Below are 14,457 nucleotides of genomic sequence, written 5' to 3'. Positions count from 1 at the left end.
TCTTATCCATTGGGGCACGGGGACGCTTCTGACCACTCAACCTCCTCCCATAGTCACAACGTTGGGGAAAAACACAGCCACACACAAAAGGCATCGATTACGCTACTCATACACGCGCTACCACACACACGGGAGCCCTCACGGACTCGGAAGCATACTCACACTCATCTGGGCTGTCCACCGCTGCTTGGCGGCAGGCCAGCAAAGCTCGACTTTCTACCTGCTCACAGTGGACGACTGACGAAGCTGTCTACGTCGGGGCAGGTAGTCGTGGACGGCTCGTCAACAGCCAAGGCTGTGCTCACGCTGGCGGGCAGTTTAGATATGTGATTCGCTGTAAGCGGTAGTGGTGGACGTCCCCGCAGCACAGCCTGCGAGCGGGCGACCCATATCGCTACAAGAACCACAGGTATTGATGGGCGGCAGACCAAAATCAACAGACGAAGTAAGCGTGGAGACCATGTTGCCGACGGATTGCAGAGCTAAAAGTTTACGTGAAGTACAGGGTGCGTTGATGAGCATAGCGACATCATCCGGACGGGTCCTTTTCAGTTTGGGGGCGCACTGCAATAGTTAAAGCGAGTGTCAGAGCGGCATGAATCGCTACAGCCCGTAGAAGGCAAAACGGATGAATCATGGCAAGAGAATCTGAAGTGTGCAAAAGAGAAGTCTCCGACGGGACTCGAACCCGCAATCTCCCGCTTCGTAGGCGGATGCCTTATCCATTGGGCCACGGGGACGCTTCTGACCACTCAACCTCCTCCCATAGTAACAACTTTGGGAAAAACACAGCCACACACAAAAGACATCGATTACGCTACTCATACACGCGCTACCACACATACGGGAGCCCTCACGGACTCTGAAGCATACTCACACTCATCTGGGCTGTCCACCGCTGCTTGGCGGCAGGCTAGCAAAGCTCGACTTTCTACCTGCTCACAGTGGACGACTGACGAAGCTGTCTACGTCGGGGCAGGTAGTCGTGGACGGCTCGTCAACAGCCAAGGCTGTGCTCACGCTGGCGGGCAGTTTAGATATGTGATTCGCTGTAAGCGGTAGTGGTGGACGTCCTCGCAGCACAGCCTGCGAGCGGGCGACCCATATCGCTACAAGAACCACAGGTATTGATGGGCGGCAGACCAAAATCAACAGACGAAGTAAAGGCGTGGAGGACCATGTTGCCGACGATTGCAGAGCTTAAAAGCTTACGTGAAGTACAGGGTGAGTTGATGAGCATAGCGACATCATCCGGACGGGTCCCTTTCAGTTTGGGGGCGCACTGCATAGTTAAAGCGAGTGTCAGAGCGGCATGAATCGCTACAGCCCGTAGAAGGCAAAACGGATGAATCATGGCAAGAGAATCTGAAGTGTGCAAAAAGAGAAAGTCTCCGACGGGACTCGAACCCGCAATCTCCCGCTTCGTAGGCGGATGCCTTATCCATTGGGCCACGGGGACGCTTCTGACCACTCAACCTCCTCCCACAGCCACAGCGTTGGGAAAAACATAGCCACACACAAAAGACATTGATTACGCTACTCATACACGCGCTACTACACACACGGGAGCCCTCACGGACTCTGAAGCATACTCACACTCATCTAGACTGTCCACCGCTGCTTGGCGGCAGGCTAGCAAAGCTCGACTTTCTACCTGCTCACAGTGGACGACTGACGAAGCTGTCTACGTCGGGGCAGGAAGTCGTGGACGGCTCGTCAACAGCCAAGGCTGTGCTCACGCTGGCGGGCAGTTTAGATATGTGATTCGCTGTAAGCGGTGGTGGTGGACGTCCTCGCAGCACAGCCTGCGAGCGGGCGACCCATATCGCTACAAGAACCACAGGAATTGATGGGCGGCAGACCAAAATCAACAGACGAAGTGAGCGTGGAGACCATGTTGCCGACGGATTGCAGAGTTAAAACCTTACGTGAAGTACAGGGTGAGTTGATGAGCATAGCGACATCATCCGGACGGGTCCCTTTCAGTTTGGGGGCGCACTGCAATAGTTAAAGCGAGTGTCAGAGCGGCATGAATCGCTACAGCCCGAAAACGGATGAATCATGGCAAGAGAATCTGAAGTGTGCAAAAGAGAAGTCTCCGACGGGACTCGAACCCGCAATCTCCCGCTTCGTAGGCGGATGCCTTATCCATTGGGCCACGGGGACGCTTCTGACCACTCAACATCCTCCCACAGCGACAACGTTGGGAAAAACACAGCCACACACAAAAGGCATCGATTACGCTACTCATACACGCGCTACCACACACACGGGAGCCCTCACGGACTCGGAAGCATACTCACACTCATTTGGGCTGTCCACCGCTGCTTGGCGGCAGGCCAGCAAAGCTCGACTTTCTACCTGCTCACAGTGGACGACTGACGAAGCTGTCTACGTCGGGGCAGGTAGTCGTGGACGGCTCGTCAACAGCCAAGGCTGTGCTCACGCTGGCGGGCAGTTTAGATATGTGATTCGCTGTAAGCGGTAGTGGTGGACGTCCCCGCAGCACAGCCTGCGAGCGGGCGACCCATATCGCTACAAGAACCACAGGTATTGATGGGCGGCAGACCAAAATCAACAGACGAAGTAAGCGTGGAGACCATGTTGCCGACGGATTGCAGAGCTAAAAGTTTACGTGAAGTACAGGGTGCGTTGATGAGCATAGCGACATCATCCGGACGGGTCCCTTTCAGTTTGGGGGCGCACTGCAATAGTTAAAGCGAGTGTCAGAGCGGCATGAATCGCTACAGCCCGTAGAAGGCAAAATGGATGAATCATGGCAAGAGAATCTGAAGTGTGCAAAAGAGAAGTCTCCGACGGGACTCGAACCCGCAATCTCCCGCTTCGTAGGCGGATGCCTTATCCATTGGGCCACGGGGACGCTTCTGACCACTCAACCTCCTCCCACAGCGACAACGTTGGGAAAAACACAGCCACACACAAAAGACATCGATTACGCTACTCATACACGCGCTATCACACACACGGGAGCCCTCACGGACTCGGAAGCATACTCACACTCATCTGGGCTGTCCACCGCTGCTTGGCGGCAGGCCAGCAAAGCTCGACTTTCTACCTGCTCACAGTGGACGACTGACGAAGCCGTCTACGTCGGGGCAGGTAGTCGTGAACGGCTCGTCAACAGCCAAGGCTGTGCTCACTCTGGCGAACAGTTTAGATGTGTGATTCGCTGTAAGCGGTAGTGGTGTGCGTCCTCGCATCACAGCCTGCGAGCGGGCGACCCATATCGCTACAAGAACCACAGGTATTGATGGGCGGCAGACCAAAATCAACAGACGAAGTAAGCGTGGAGACCATGTTGCCGACGGATTGCAGAGCTAAAAGTTTACGTGAAGTACAGGGTGCGTTGATGAGCATAGCGACATCATCCGGACGGGTCCCTTTCAGTTTGGGGGCGCACTGCAATAGTTAAAGCGAGTGTCAGAGCGGCATGAATCGCTACAGCCCGTAGAAGGCAAAACGGATGAATCATGGCAAGAGAATCTGAAGTGTGCAAAAGAGAAGTCTCCGACGGGACTCGAACCCGCAATCTCCCGCTTCGTAGGCGGATGCCTTATCCATTGGGCCACGGGGACGCTTCTGACCACTCAACCTCCTCCCACAGCGACAACGTTGGGAAAAACACAGCCACACACAAAAGGCATCGATTACGCTACTCATACACGCGCTACCACACACACGGGAGCCCTCACGGACTCTGAAGCATACTCACACTCATCTAGACTGTCCACCGCTGCTTGGCGGCAGGCTAGCAAAGCTCGACTTTCTACCTGCTCACAGTGGACGACTGACGAAGCTGTCTACGTCGGGGCAGGTAGTCGTGAACGGCTCGTCAACAGCCAAGGCTGTGCTCACGCTGGCGGGCAGTTTAGATATGTGATTCGCTGTAAGCGGTAGTGGTGGACGTCCTCGCAGCACAGCCTGCGAGCGGGCGACCCATATCGCTACAAGAACCACAGGTATTGATGGGCGGCAGACCAAAATCAACAGACGAAGTAAGCGTGGAGACCATGTTGGCCGACCGGATTGCAGAGTCAAAACTTTAACGTGAAAGTCCAGGGGTGAGGTTGATGAGCATAGCGGACATCATTCCGGACGAGTCCCTTTCAGTTTTGAGGGCGCATTGCAAATAGTTAAAAGCGAGTGTCAGAGCGGCATGAATCGTTACAGCCCGTAGAAGGCAAAACGGATGAATCATGGCAAGAGAATCTGAAGTGTGCAAAAGAGAAGTTTCCGACGGGACTCGAACCCGCAATCTCCCGCTTCGTAGGCGGATGCCTTATCCATTGGGCCACGGGGACGCTTCTGACCACTCAACATCCTCCCACAGCGACAACGTTGGGAAAAACACAGCCACACACAAAAGACATCGATTACGCTACTCATACACGCGCTACCACACACACGGGAGCCCTCACGGACTCTGAAGCATACTCACACTCATCTGGGCTGTCCACCGCTGCTTGGCGGCAGGTCAGCAAAGCTCGACTTTCTACCTGCTCACAGTGGACGACTGACGAAGCTGTCTACGTCGGGGCAGGTAGTCGTGGACGGCTCGTCAACAGCCAAGGCTGTGCTCACGCTGGCGGGCAGTTTAGATATGTGATTCGCTGTAAGCGGTAGTGGTGGACGTCCCCGCAGCACAGCCTGCAAGCGGGCGACCCATATCGCTACAAGAACCACAGGAATTGATGGGCGGCAGATCAAAATCAACAGACGAAGTAAGCGTGGAGACCATGTTGCCGACGGATTGCAGAGCTAAAACTTTACGTGAAGTACAGGGTGCGGTTGATGAGCATAGCGACATCATCCGGACGGGTCCCTTTCAGTTTGGGGCGCGCACTGCAATAGTTAAAGCGAGTGTCAGAGCGGCATGAAATCGCTACAGCCCCTAGAAGCAAACGGATGAATCATGGCAAGAGAATCTGAAGTGATGCAGAAGAGTACTCTCCGACGGACTCGAACCCGCAATCTCCCGCTTCGTAGGCGGATGCCCTATCCATTGGGCCACGGGGACGCTTCTGACCACTCAACATCCTCCCACAGCGACAACGTTGGGAAAAACACAGCCACACACAAAAGACATCGATTACGCTACTCATACACGCGCTATCACACACACGGGAGCCCTCACGGACTCGAAAGCATACTCACACTCATCTGGGCTGTCCACCGCTGCTTGGCGGCAGGCCAGCAAAGCTCGACTTTCTACCTGCTCACAGTGGACGACTGACGAAGCTGTCTACGTCGGGGCAGGTAGTCGTGGACGGCTCGTCAACAGCCAAGGCTGTGCTCACGCTGGCGGGCAGTTTAGATATGTGATTCGCTGTAAGCGGTAGTGGTGGACGTCCCCGCAGCACAGCCTGCGAGCGGGCGACCCATATCGCTACAAGAACCACAGGTATTGATGGGCGGCAGACCAAAATCAACAGACGAAGTAAGCGTGGAGACCATGTTGCCGACGGATTGCAGAGCTAAAAGTTTACGTGAAGTACAGGGTGCGTTGATGAGCATAGCGACATCATCCGGACGGGTCCCTTTCAGTTTGGGGGCGCACTGCAATAGTTAAAGCGAGTGTCAGAGCGGCATGAATCGCTACAGCCCGTAGAAGGCAAAACGGATGAATCATGGCAAGAGAATCTGAAGTGTGCAAAAGAGAAGTCTCCGACGGGACTCGAACCCGCAATCTCCCGCTTCGTAGGCGGATGCCTTATCCATTGGGCCACGGGGACGCTTCTGACCACTCAACCTCCTCCCACAGCGACAACGTTGGGAAAAACACAGCCACACTCAAAAGGCATCGATTACGCTACTCATACACGCGCTACCACACACACGGGAGCCCTCACGGACTCGGAAGCATACTCACACTCATCTGGGCTGTCCACCGCTGCTTGGCGGCAGGCCAGCAAAGCTCGACTTTCTACCTGCTCACAGTGGACGACTGACGAAGCTGTCTACGTCGGGGCAGGTAGTCGTGGACGGCTCGTCAACAGCCAAGGCTGTGCTCACGCTGGCGGGCAGTTTAGATATGTGATTCGCTGTAAGCGGTAGTGGTGGACGTCCTCGCATCACAGCCTGCGAGCGGGCGACCCATATCGCTACAAGAACCACAGGTATTGATGGGCGGCAGACCAAAATCAACAGACGAAGTAAGCGTGGAGACCATGTTGCCGACGGATTGCAGAGCTAAAAGTTTACGTGAAGTACAGGGTGCGTTGATGAGCATAGCGACATCATCCGGACGGGTCCCTTTCAGTTTGGGGGCGCACTGCAATAGTTAAAGCGAGTGTCAGAGCGGCATGAATCGCTACAGCCCGTAGAAGGCAAAACGGATGAATCATGGCAAGAGAATCTGAAGTGTGCAAAAGAGAAGTCTCCGACGGGACTCGAACCCGCAATCTCCCGCTTCGTAGGCGGATGCCTTATCCATTGGGCCACGGGGACGCTTCTGACCACTCAACCTCCTCCCACAGCGACAACGTTGGGAAAAACACAGCCACACACAAAAGACATCGATTACGCTACTCATACACGCGCTATCACACACACGGGAGCCCTCACGGACTCGGAAGCATACTCACACTCATCTGGGCTGTCCACCGCTGCTTGGCGGCAGGCCAGCAAAGCTCGACTTTCTACCTGCTCACAGTGGACGACTGACGAAGCTGTCTACGTCGGGGCAGGTAGTCGTGGACGGCTCGTCAACAGCCAAGGCTGTGCTCATGCTGGCGAACAGTTTAGATGTGTGATTCGCTGTAAGCGGTAGTGGTGTGCGTCCTCGCATCACATCCTGCGAGCGGGCGACCCATATCGCTACAAGAACCACAGGTATTGATGGGCGGCAGACCAAAATCAACAGACGAAGTAAGCGTGGAGACCATGTTGCCGACAGATTGCAGAGCTAAAAGTTTACGTGAAGTACAGGGTGCGTTGATGAGCATAGCGACATCATCCGGACGGGTCCCTTTCAGTTTGGGGGCGCACTGCAATAGTTAAAGCGAGTGTCAGAGCGGCATGAATCGCTACAGCCCGTAGAAGGCAAAACGGATGAATCATGGCAAGAGAATCTGAAGTGTGCAAAAGAGAAGTCTCCGACGGGACTCGAACCCGCAATCTCCCGCTTCGTAGGCGGATGCCTTATCCATTGGGCCACGGGGACGCTTCTGACCACTCAACCTCCTCCCACAGCGACAACGTTGGGAAAAACACAGCCACACACAAAAGGCATCGATTACGCTACTCATACACGCGCTACCACACACACGGGAGCCCTCACGGACTCGGAAGCATACTCACACTCATCTGGGCTGTCCACCGCTGCTTGGCGGCAGGCCAGCAAAGCTCGACTTTCTACCTGCTCACAGTGGACGACTGACGAAGCTGTCTACGTCGGGGCAGGTAGTCGTGGACGGCTCGTCAACAGCCAAGGCTGTGCTCACGCTGGCGGGCAGTTTAGATATGTGATTCGCTGTAAGCGGTAGTGGTGGACGTCCCCGCAGCACAGCCTGCGAGCGGGCGACCCATATCGCTACAAGAACCACAGGTATTGATGGGCGGCAGACCAAAATCAACAGACGAAGTAAGCGTGGAGACCATGTTGCCGACGGATTGCAGAGCTAAAAGTTTACGTGAAGTACAGGGTGCGTTGATGAGCATAGCGACATCATCCGGACGGGTCCCTTTCAGTTTGGGGGCGCACTGCAATAGTTAAAGCGAGTGTCAGAGCGGCATGAATCGCTACAGCCCGTAGAAGGCAAAACGGATGAATCATGGCAAGAGAATCTGAAGTGTGCAAAAGAGAAGTCTCCGACGGGACTCGAACCCGCAATTTCCCGCTTCGTAGGCGGATGCCTTATCCATTGGGCCACGGGGACGCTTCTGACCACTCAACATCCTCCCACAGCGACAACGTTGGGAAAAACACAGCCACACACAAAAGGCATCGATTACGCTACTCATACACGCGCTACCACACACACGGGAGCCCTCACGGACTCGGAAGCATACTCACACTCATCTGGGCTGTCCACCGCTGCTTGGCGGCAGGCCAGCAAAGCTCGACTTTCTACCTGCTCACAGTGGACGACTGACGAAGCTGTCTACGTCGGGGCAGGTAGTCGTGGGACGGCTCGTCAACAGCCAAGGCTGTGCTCACGCTGGCGGGCAGTTTAGATATGTGATTCGCTGTAAGCGGTAGTGGTGGACGTCCTCGCATCACAGCCTGCGAGCGGGCGACCCATATCGCTACAAGAACCACAGGTATTGATGGGCGGCAGACCAAATCAACAGACGAAGTAAGCGTGGAGGACCATGTTGCCGACGGATTGCAGAGCTAAAAGTTTACGTGGAGTACAGGGTGCGGTTGATGAGCATAGCGACATCATCCGGACGTGTCCCTTTCAGTTTGGGGGCGCACTGCAATAGTTAAAGCTGAGTGTCAGAGCGGCATGAAATCGCTACAGCCCCGTAGAAGGCAAAACGGATGAATCATGGCCAAGAGAATCTGAAAGTGTGCAAAAGAGAAGTCTCCGACGGGACTCGAACCCGCAATCTCCCGCTTTCGTAGGCGGATGCCTTATCCAATTGGTGCCACGGGGACGCTTTCTGACCACTCACCTCCTCCATAGCTCACACGTTTGGGAAAACACAGCCACACACAAAGACATCGATTACGCTACTCATACACGCGCTACCACACATACGGGAGCCTCACGGACTCTGAAGCATACTCACACTCATCTGGGCTGTCCACCGCTGCTTGGCGGCAGGCTAGCAAAGCTCGACTTTCTACCTGCTCACAGTGGACGACTGACGAAGCTGTCTACGTCGGGGCAGGTAGTCGTGGACGGCTCGTCAACAGCCAAGGCTGTGCTCACGCTGGCGGGCAGTTTAGATATGTGATTCGCTGTAAGCGGTAGTGGTGGACGTCCTCGCAGCACAGCCTGCGAGCGGGCGACCCATATCGCTACAAGAACCACAGGTATTGATGGGCGGCAGACCAAAATCAACAGACGAAGTAAGCGTGGAGACCATGTTGCCGACGGATTGCAGAGCTAAAAGTTTACGTGAAGTACAGGGTGCGTTGATGAGCATAGCGACATCATCCGGACGGGTCCCTTTCAGTTTGGGGGCGCACTGCAATAGTTAAAGCGAGTGTCAGAGCGGCATGAATCGCTACAGCCCGTAGAAGGCAAAACGGATGAATCATGGCAAGAGAATCTGAAGTGTGCAAAAGAGAAGTCTCCGACGGGACTCGAACCCGCAATCTCCCGCTTCGTAGGCGGATGCCTTATCCATTGGGCCACGGGGACGCTTCTGACCACTCAACCTCCTCCCACAGCGACAACGTTGGGAAAAACACAGCCACACACAAAAGACATCGATTACGCTACTCATACACGCGCTATCACACACACGGGAGCCCTCACGGACTCGGAAGCATACTCACACTCATCTGGGCTGTCCACCGCTGCTTGGCGGCAGGCCAGCAAAGCTCGACTTTCTACCTGCTCACAGTGGACGACTGACGAAGCTGTCTACGTCGGGGCAGGTAGTCGTGGACGGCTCGTCAACAGCCAAGGCTGTGCTCACGCTGGCGGGCAGTTTAGATATGTGATTCGCTGTAAGCGGTAGTGGTGGACGTCCTCGCATCACAGCCTGCGAGCGGGCGACCCATATCGCTACAAGAACCACAGGTATTGATGGGCGGCAGACCAAAATCAACAGACGAAGTAAGCGTGGAGACCATGTTGCCGACGGATTGCAGAGCTAAAAGTTTACGTGAAGTACAGGGTGCGTTGATGAGCATAGCGACATCATCCGGACGGGTCCCTTTCAGTTTGGGGGCGCACTGCAATAGTTAAAGCGAGTGTCAGAGCGGCATGAATCGCTACAGCCCGTAGAAGGCAAAACGGATGAATCATGGCAAGAGAATCTGAAGTGTGCAAAAGAGAAGTCTCCGACGGGACTCGAACCCGCAATCTCCCGCTTCGTAGGCGGATGCCTTATCCATTGGGCCACGGGGACGCTTCTGACCACTCAACCTCCTCCCACAGCGACAACGTTGGGGAAAAACACAGCCCACACACAAAAAGACATCGATTACGCTACTCATACACGCGCTATCACACACACGGGAGCCCTCACGGACTCGGAAGCATACTCACACTCATCTGGGCTGTCACCGCTGCTTGGCGGCCAGGCCAGCAAAGCTCGACTTTCTACCTGCTCACAGTGGGCGACTGACGAAGCTGTCTACGTCGGGGCAGGTAGTCGTGGACGGCTCGTCAACAGCCAAGGCTGTGCTCACTCTGGCGAACAGTTTAGATATGTGATTCGCTGTAAGCGGTAGTGGTGTGCGTCCTCGCATCACAGCCTGCGAGCGGGCGACCCATATCGCTACAAGAACCACAGGTATTGATGGGCGGCAGACCAAAATCAACAGACAAAGTAAGCGTGGAGACCATGTTGCCGACGGATTGCAGAGCTAAAAGTTTACGTGAAGTACAGGGTGCGTTGATGAGCATAGCGACATCATCCTGGACGGGTCCCTTTTCAGCTTTGGGGGGCGCACTGCAATAGTTAAAGCGAGTGTCAGAGCGGCATGAATCGCTACTAGCCCGTAGAAGGCAAAACGGATGAATCATGGCCAAGAGATTCTGAAATGGGCAAAAAGAGAAGGTCTCGGACGGGACTCGAACCTCGCAATCTCCCGCTTGGTAGGCGGATGTCTTATCCCATGGGGGCCGCGGGGACGCTTCTGACCACTCAACATCCTCCCCACAGCGACAACGTTGGGAAAAACACAGCCACACACAAAAGGCATCGATTACGCTACTCATACACGCGCTACCACACACACGGGAGCCCTCACGGACTCGGAAGCATACTCACACTCATCTGGGCTGTCCACCGCTGCTTGGCGGCAGGCCAGCAAAGCTCGACTTTCTACCTGCTCACAGTGGACGACTGACGAAGCTGTCTACGTCGGGGCAGGTAGTCGTGGACGGCTCGTCAACAGCCAAGGCTGTGCTCACGCTGGCGGGCAGTTTAGATATGTGATTCGCTGTAAGCGGTAGTGGTGGACGTCCTCGCAGCACAGCCTGCGAGCGGGCGACCCATATCGCTACAAGAACCACAGGTATTGATGGGCGGCAGACCAAAATCAACAGACGAAGTAAGCGTGGAGACCATGTTGCCGACGGATTGCAGAGCTAAAAGTTTACGTGAAGTACAGGGTGCGTTGATGAGCATAGCGACATCATCCGGACGGGTCCCTTTCAGTTTGGGGGCGCACTGCAATAGTTAAAGCGAGTGTCAGAGCGGCATGAATCGCTACAGCCCGTAGAAGGCAAAACGGATGAATCATGGCAAGAGAATCTGAAGTGTGCAAAAGAGAAGTCTCCGACGGGACTCGAACCCGCAATCTCCCGCTTCGTAGGCGGATGCCTTATCCATTGGGCCACGGGGACGCTTCTGACCACTCAACCTCCTCCCATAGTCACAACTTTGGGAAAAACACAGCCACACACAAAAGACATCGATTACGCTACTCATACACGCGCTATCACACACACCGGGAGCCCTCCACGAACTCGGAAGCATACTCACACTCATCTGGGCTGTCCACCGCTGCTTGGCGGCAGGCCAGCAAAGCTCGACTTTCTACCTGCTCACAGTTGACGACTGACGAAGCTGTCTACGTCGGGGCAGGTAGTCGTGGACGGCTCGTCAACAGCCAAGGCTGTGCTCACGCTGGCGGGCAGTTTTAGATATGTGATTCGCTGTAAGCGGTAGTGGTGGACGTCCCCGCAGCACAGCCTGCGAGCGGGCGACCCATATCGCTACAAGAACCACAGGAATTGATGGGCGGCAGACCAAAATCAACAGACGAAGTAAGCGTGGAGACCATGTTGCCGACGGATTGCAGAGCTAAAAGTTTACGTAAAGTACAGGGTGCGTTGATGAGCATAGCGACATCATCCGGACGGGCCCTTTCAGTGTGGGGGGCGCACTGCAATAGTTAAAGCGAGTGTCAGAGCGGCATGAATCGCTACAGCCGGTAGAAGGCAAAACGGATGAATCATGGCAAGAGAATCTGAAGTGTGCAAAAGAGAAGTCTCCGACGGGACTCGAACCCGCAATCTCCCGCTTCGTAGGCGGATGCCTTATCCATTGGGCCACGGGGACGCTTCTGACCACTCAACCTCCTCCCACAGCGACAACGTTGGGAAAAACATAGCCACACACAAAAGACATCGATTACGCTACTCATACACGCGCTACCACACACACGGGAGCCCTCACGGACTCTGAAGCATACTCACACTCATCTGGGCTGTCCACCGGTGCTTGGCGGGCAGGCCAGCAAAGCTCGACTTTCTACCTGCTCACAGTGGACGACTGACGAAGCTGTCTACGTCGGGGCAGGTAGTCGTGGACGGCTCGTCAACAGCCAAGGCTGTGCTCACGCTGGCGGGCAGTTTAGATATGTGATTCGCTGTAAGCGGTAGTGGTGGACGTCCCCGCAGCACAGCCTGCGAGCGGGCGACCCATATCGCTACAAGAACCACAGGTATTGATGGGCGGCAGACCAAAATCAACAGACGAAGTAAGCGTGGAGACCATGTTGCCGACGGATTGCAGAGCTAAAAGTTTACGTGAAGTACAGGGTGCGTTGATGAGCATAGCGACATCATCCGGACGGGTCCCTTTCAGTTTGGGGGCGCACTGCAATAGTTAAAGCGAGTGTCAGAGCGGCATGAATCGCTACAGCCCGTAGAAGGCAAAACGGATGAATCATGGCAAGAGAATCTGAAGTGTGCAAAAGAGAAGTCTCCGACGGGACTCGAACCCGCAATCTCCCGCTTCGTAGGCGGATGCCTTATCCATTGGGCCACGGGGACGCTTCTGACCACTCAACCTCCTCCCACAGCGACAACGTTGGGAAAAACACAGCCACACACAAAAGGCATCGATTACGCTACTCATACACGCGCTACCACACACACGGGAGCCCTCACGGACTCGGAAGCATACTCACACTCATCTGGGCTGTCCACCGCTGCTTGGCGGCAGGCCAGCAAAGCTCGACTTTCTACCTGCTCACAGTGGACGACTGACGAAGCTGTCTACGTCGGGGCAGGTAGTCGTGGACGGCTCGTCAACAGCCAAGGCTGTGCTCACGCTGGCGGGCAGTTTAGATATGTGATTCGCTGTAAGCGGTAGTGGTGGACGTCCCCGCAGCACAGCCTGCGAGCGGGCGACCCATATCGCTACAAGAACCACAGGTATTGATGGGCGGCAGACCAAAATCAACAGACGAAGTAAGCGTGGAGACCATGTTGCCGACGGATTGCAGAGCTAAAAGTTTACGTGAAGTACAGGGTGCGTTGATGAGCATAGCGACATCATCCGGACGGGTCCCTTTCAGTTTGGGGGCGCACTGCAATAGTTAAAGCGAGTGTCAGAGCGGCATGAATCGCTACAGCCCGTAGAAGGCAAAACGGATGAATCATGGCAAGAGAATCTGAAGTGTGCAAAAGAGAAGTCTCCGACGGGACTCGAACCCGCAATCTCCCGCTTCGTAGGCGGATGCCTTATCCATTGGGCCACGGGGACGCTTCTGACCACTCAACCTCCTCCCACAGCGACAACGTTGGGAAAAACACAGCCACACACAAAAGACATCGATTACGCTACTCATACACGCGCTATCACACACACGGGAGCCCTCACGGACTCGGAAGCATACTCACACTCATCTGGGCTGTCCACCGCTGCTTGGCGGCAGGCCAGCAAAGCTCGACTTTCTACCTGCTCACAGTGGACGACTGACGAAGCTGTCTACGTCGGGGCAGGTAGTCGTGGACGGCTCGTCAACAGCCAAGGCTGTGCTCACGCTGGCGGGCAGTTTAGATATGTGATTCGCTGTAAGCGGTAGTGGTGGACGTCCTCGCATCACAGCCTGCGAGCGGGCGACCCATATCGCTACAAGAACCACAGGTATTGATGGGCGGCAGACCAAAATCAACAGACGAAGTAAGCGTGGAGACCATGTTGCCGACGGATTGCAGAGCTAAAAGTTTACGTGAAGTACAGGGTGCGTTGATGAGCATAGCGACATCATCCGGACGGGTCCCTTTCAGTTTGGGGGCGCACTGCAATAGTTAAAGCGAGTGTCAGAGCGGCATGAATCGCTACAGCCCGTAGAAGGCAAAACGGATGAATCATGGCAAGAGAATCTGAAGTGTGCAAAAGAGAAGTCTCCGACGGGACTCGAACCCGCAATCTCCCGCTTCGTAGGCGGATGCCTTATCCATTGGGCCACGGGGACGCTTCTGACCACTCAACATCCTCCCACAGCGACAACGTTGGGAAAAACACAGCCACACACAAAAGGCATCCCATACGCTACTCATACACGCGCTACCA

Source organism: Phytophthora infestans, genomic scaffold (assembly GCF_000142945.1).
Source record: "Phytophthora infestans T30-4 supercont1.20 genomic scaffold, whole genome shotgun sequence".
In the NCBI taxonomy this organism is placed as follows: Eukaryota; Oomycota; class Peronosporomycetes; order Peronosporales; family Peronosporaceae; genus Phytophthora; species Phytophthora infestans.
The sequence above is the reverse complement of the archived record's forward strand: the minus strand, read 5'-3'. Positions refer to the sequence as shown.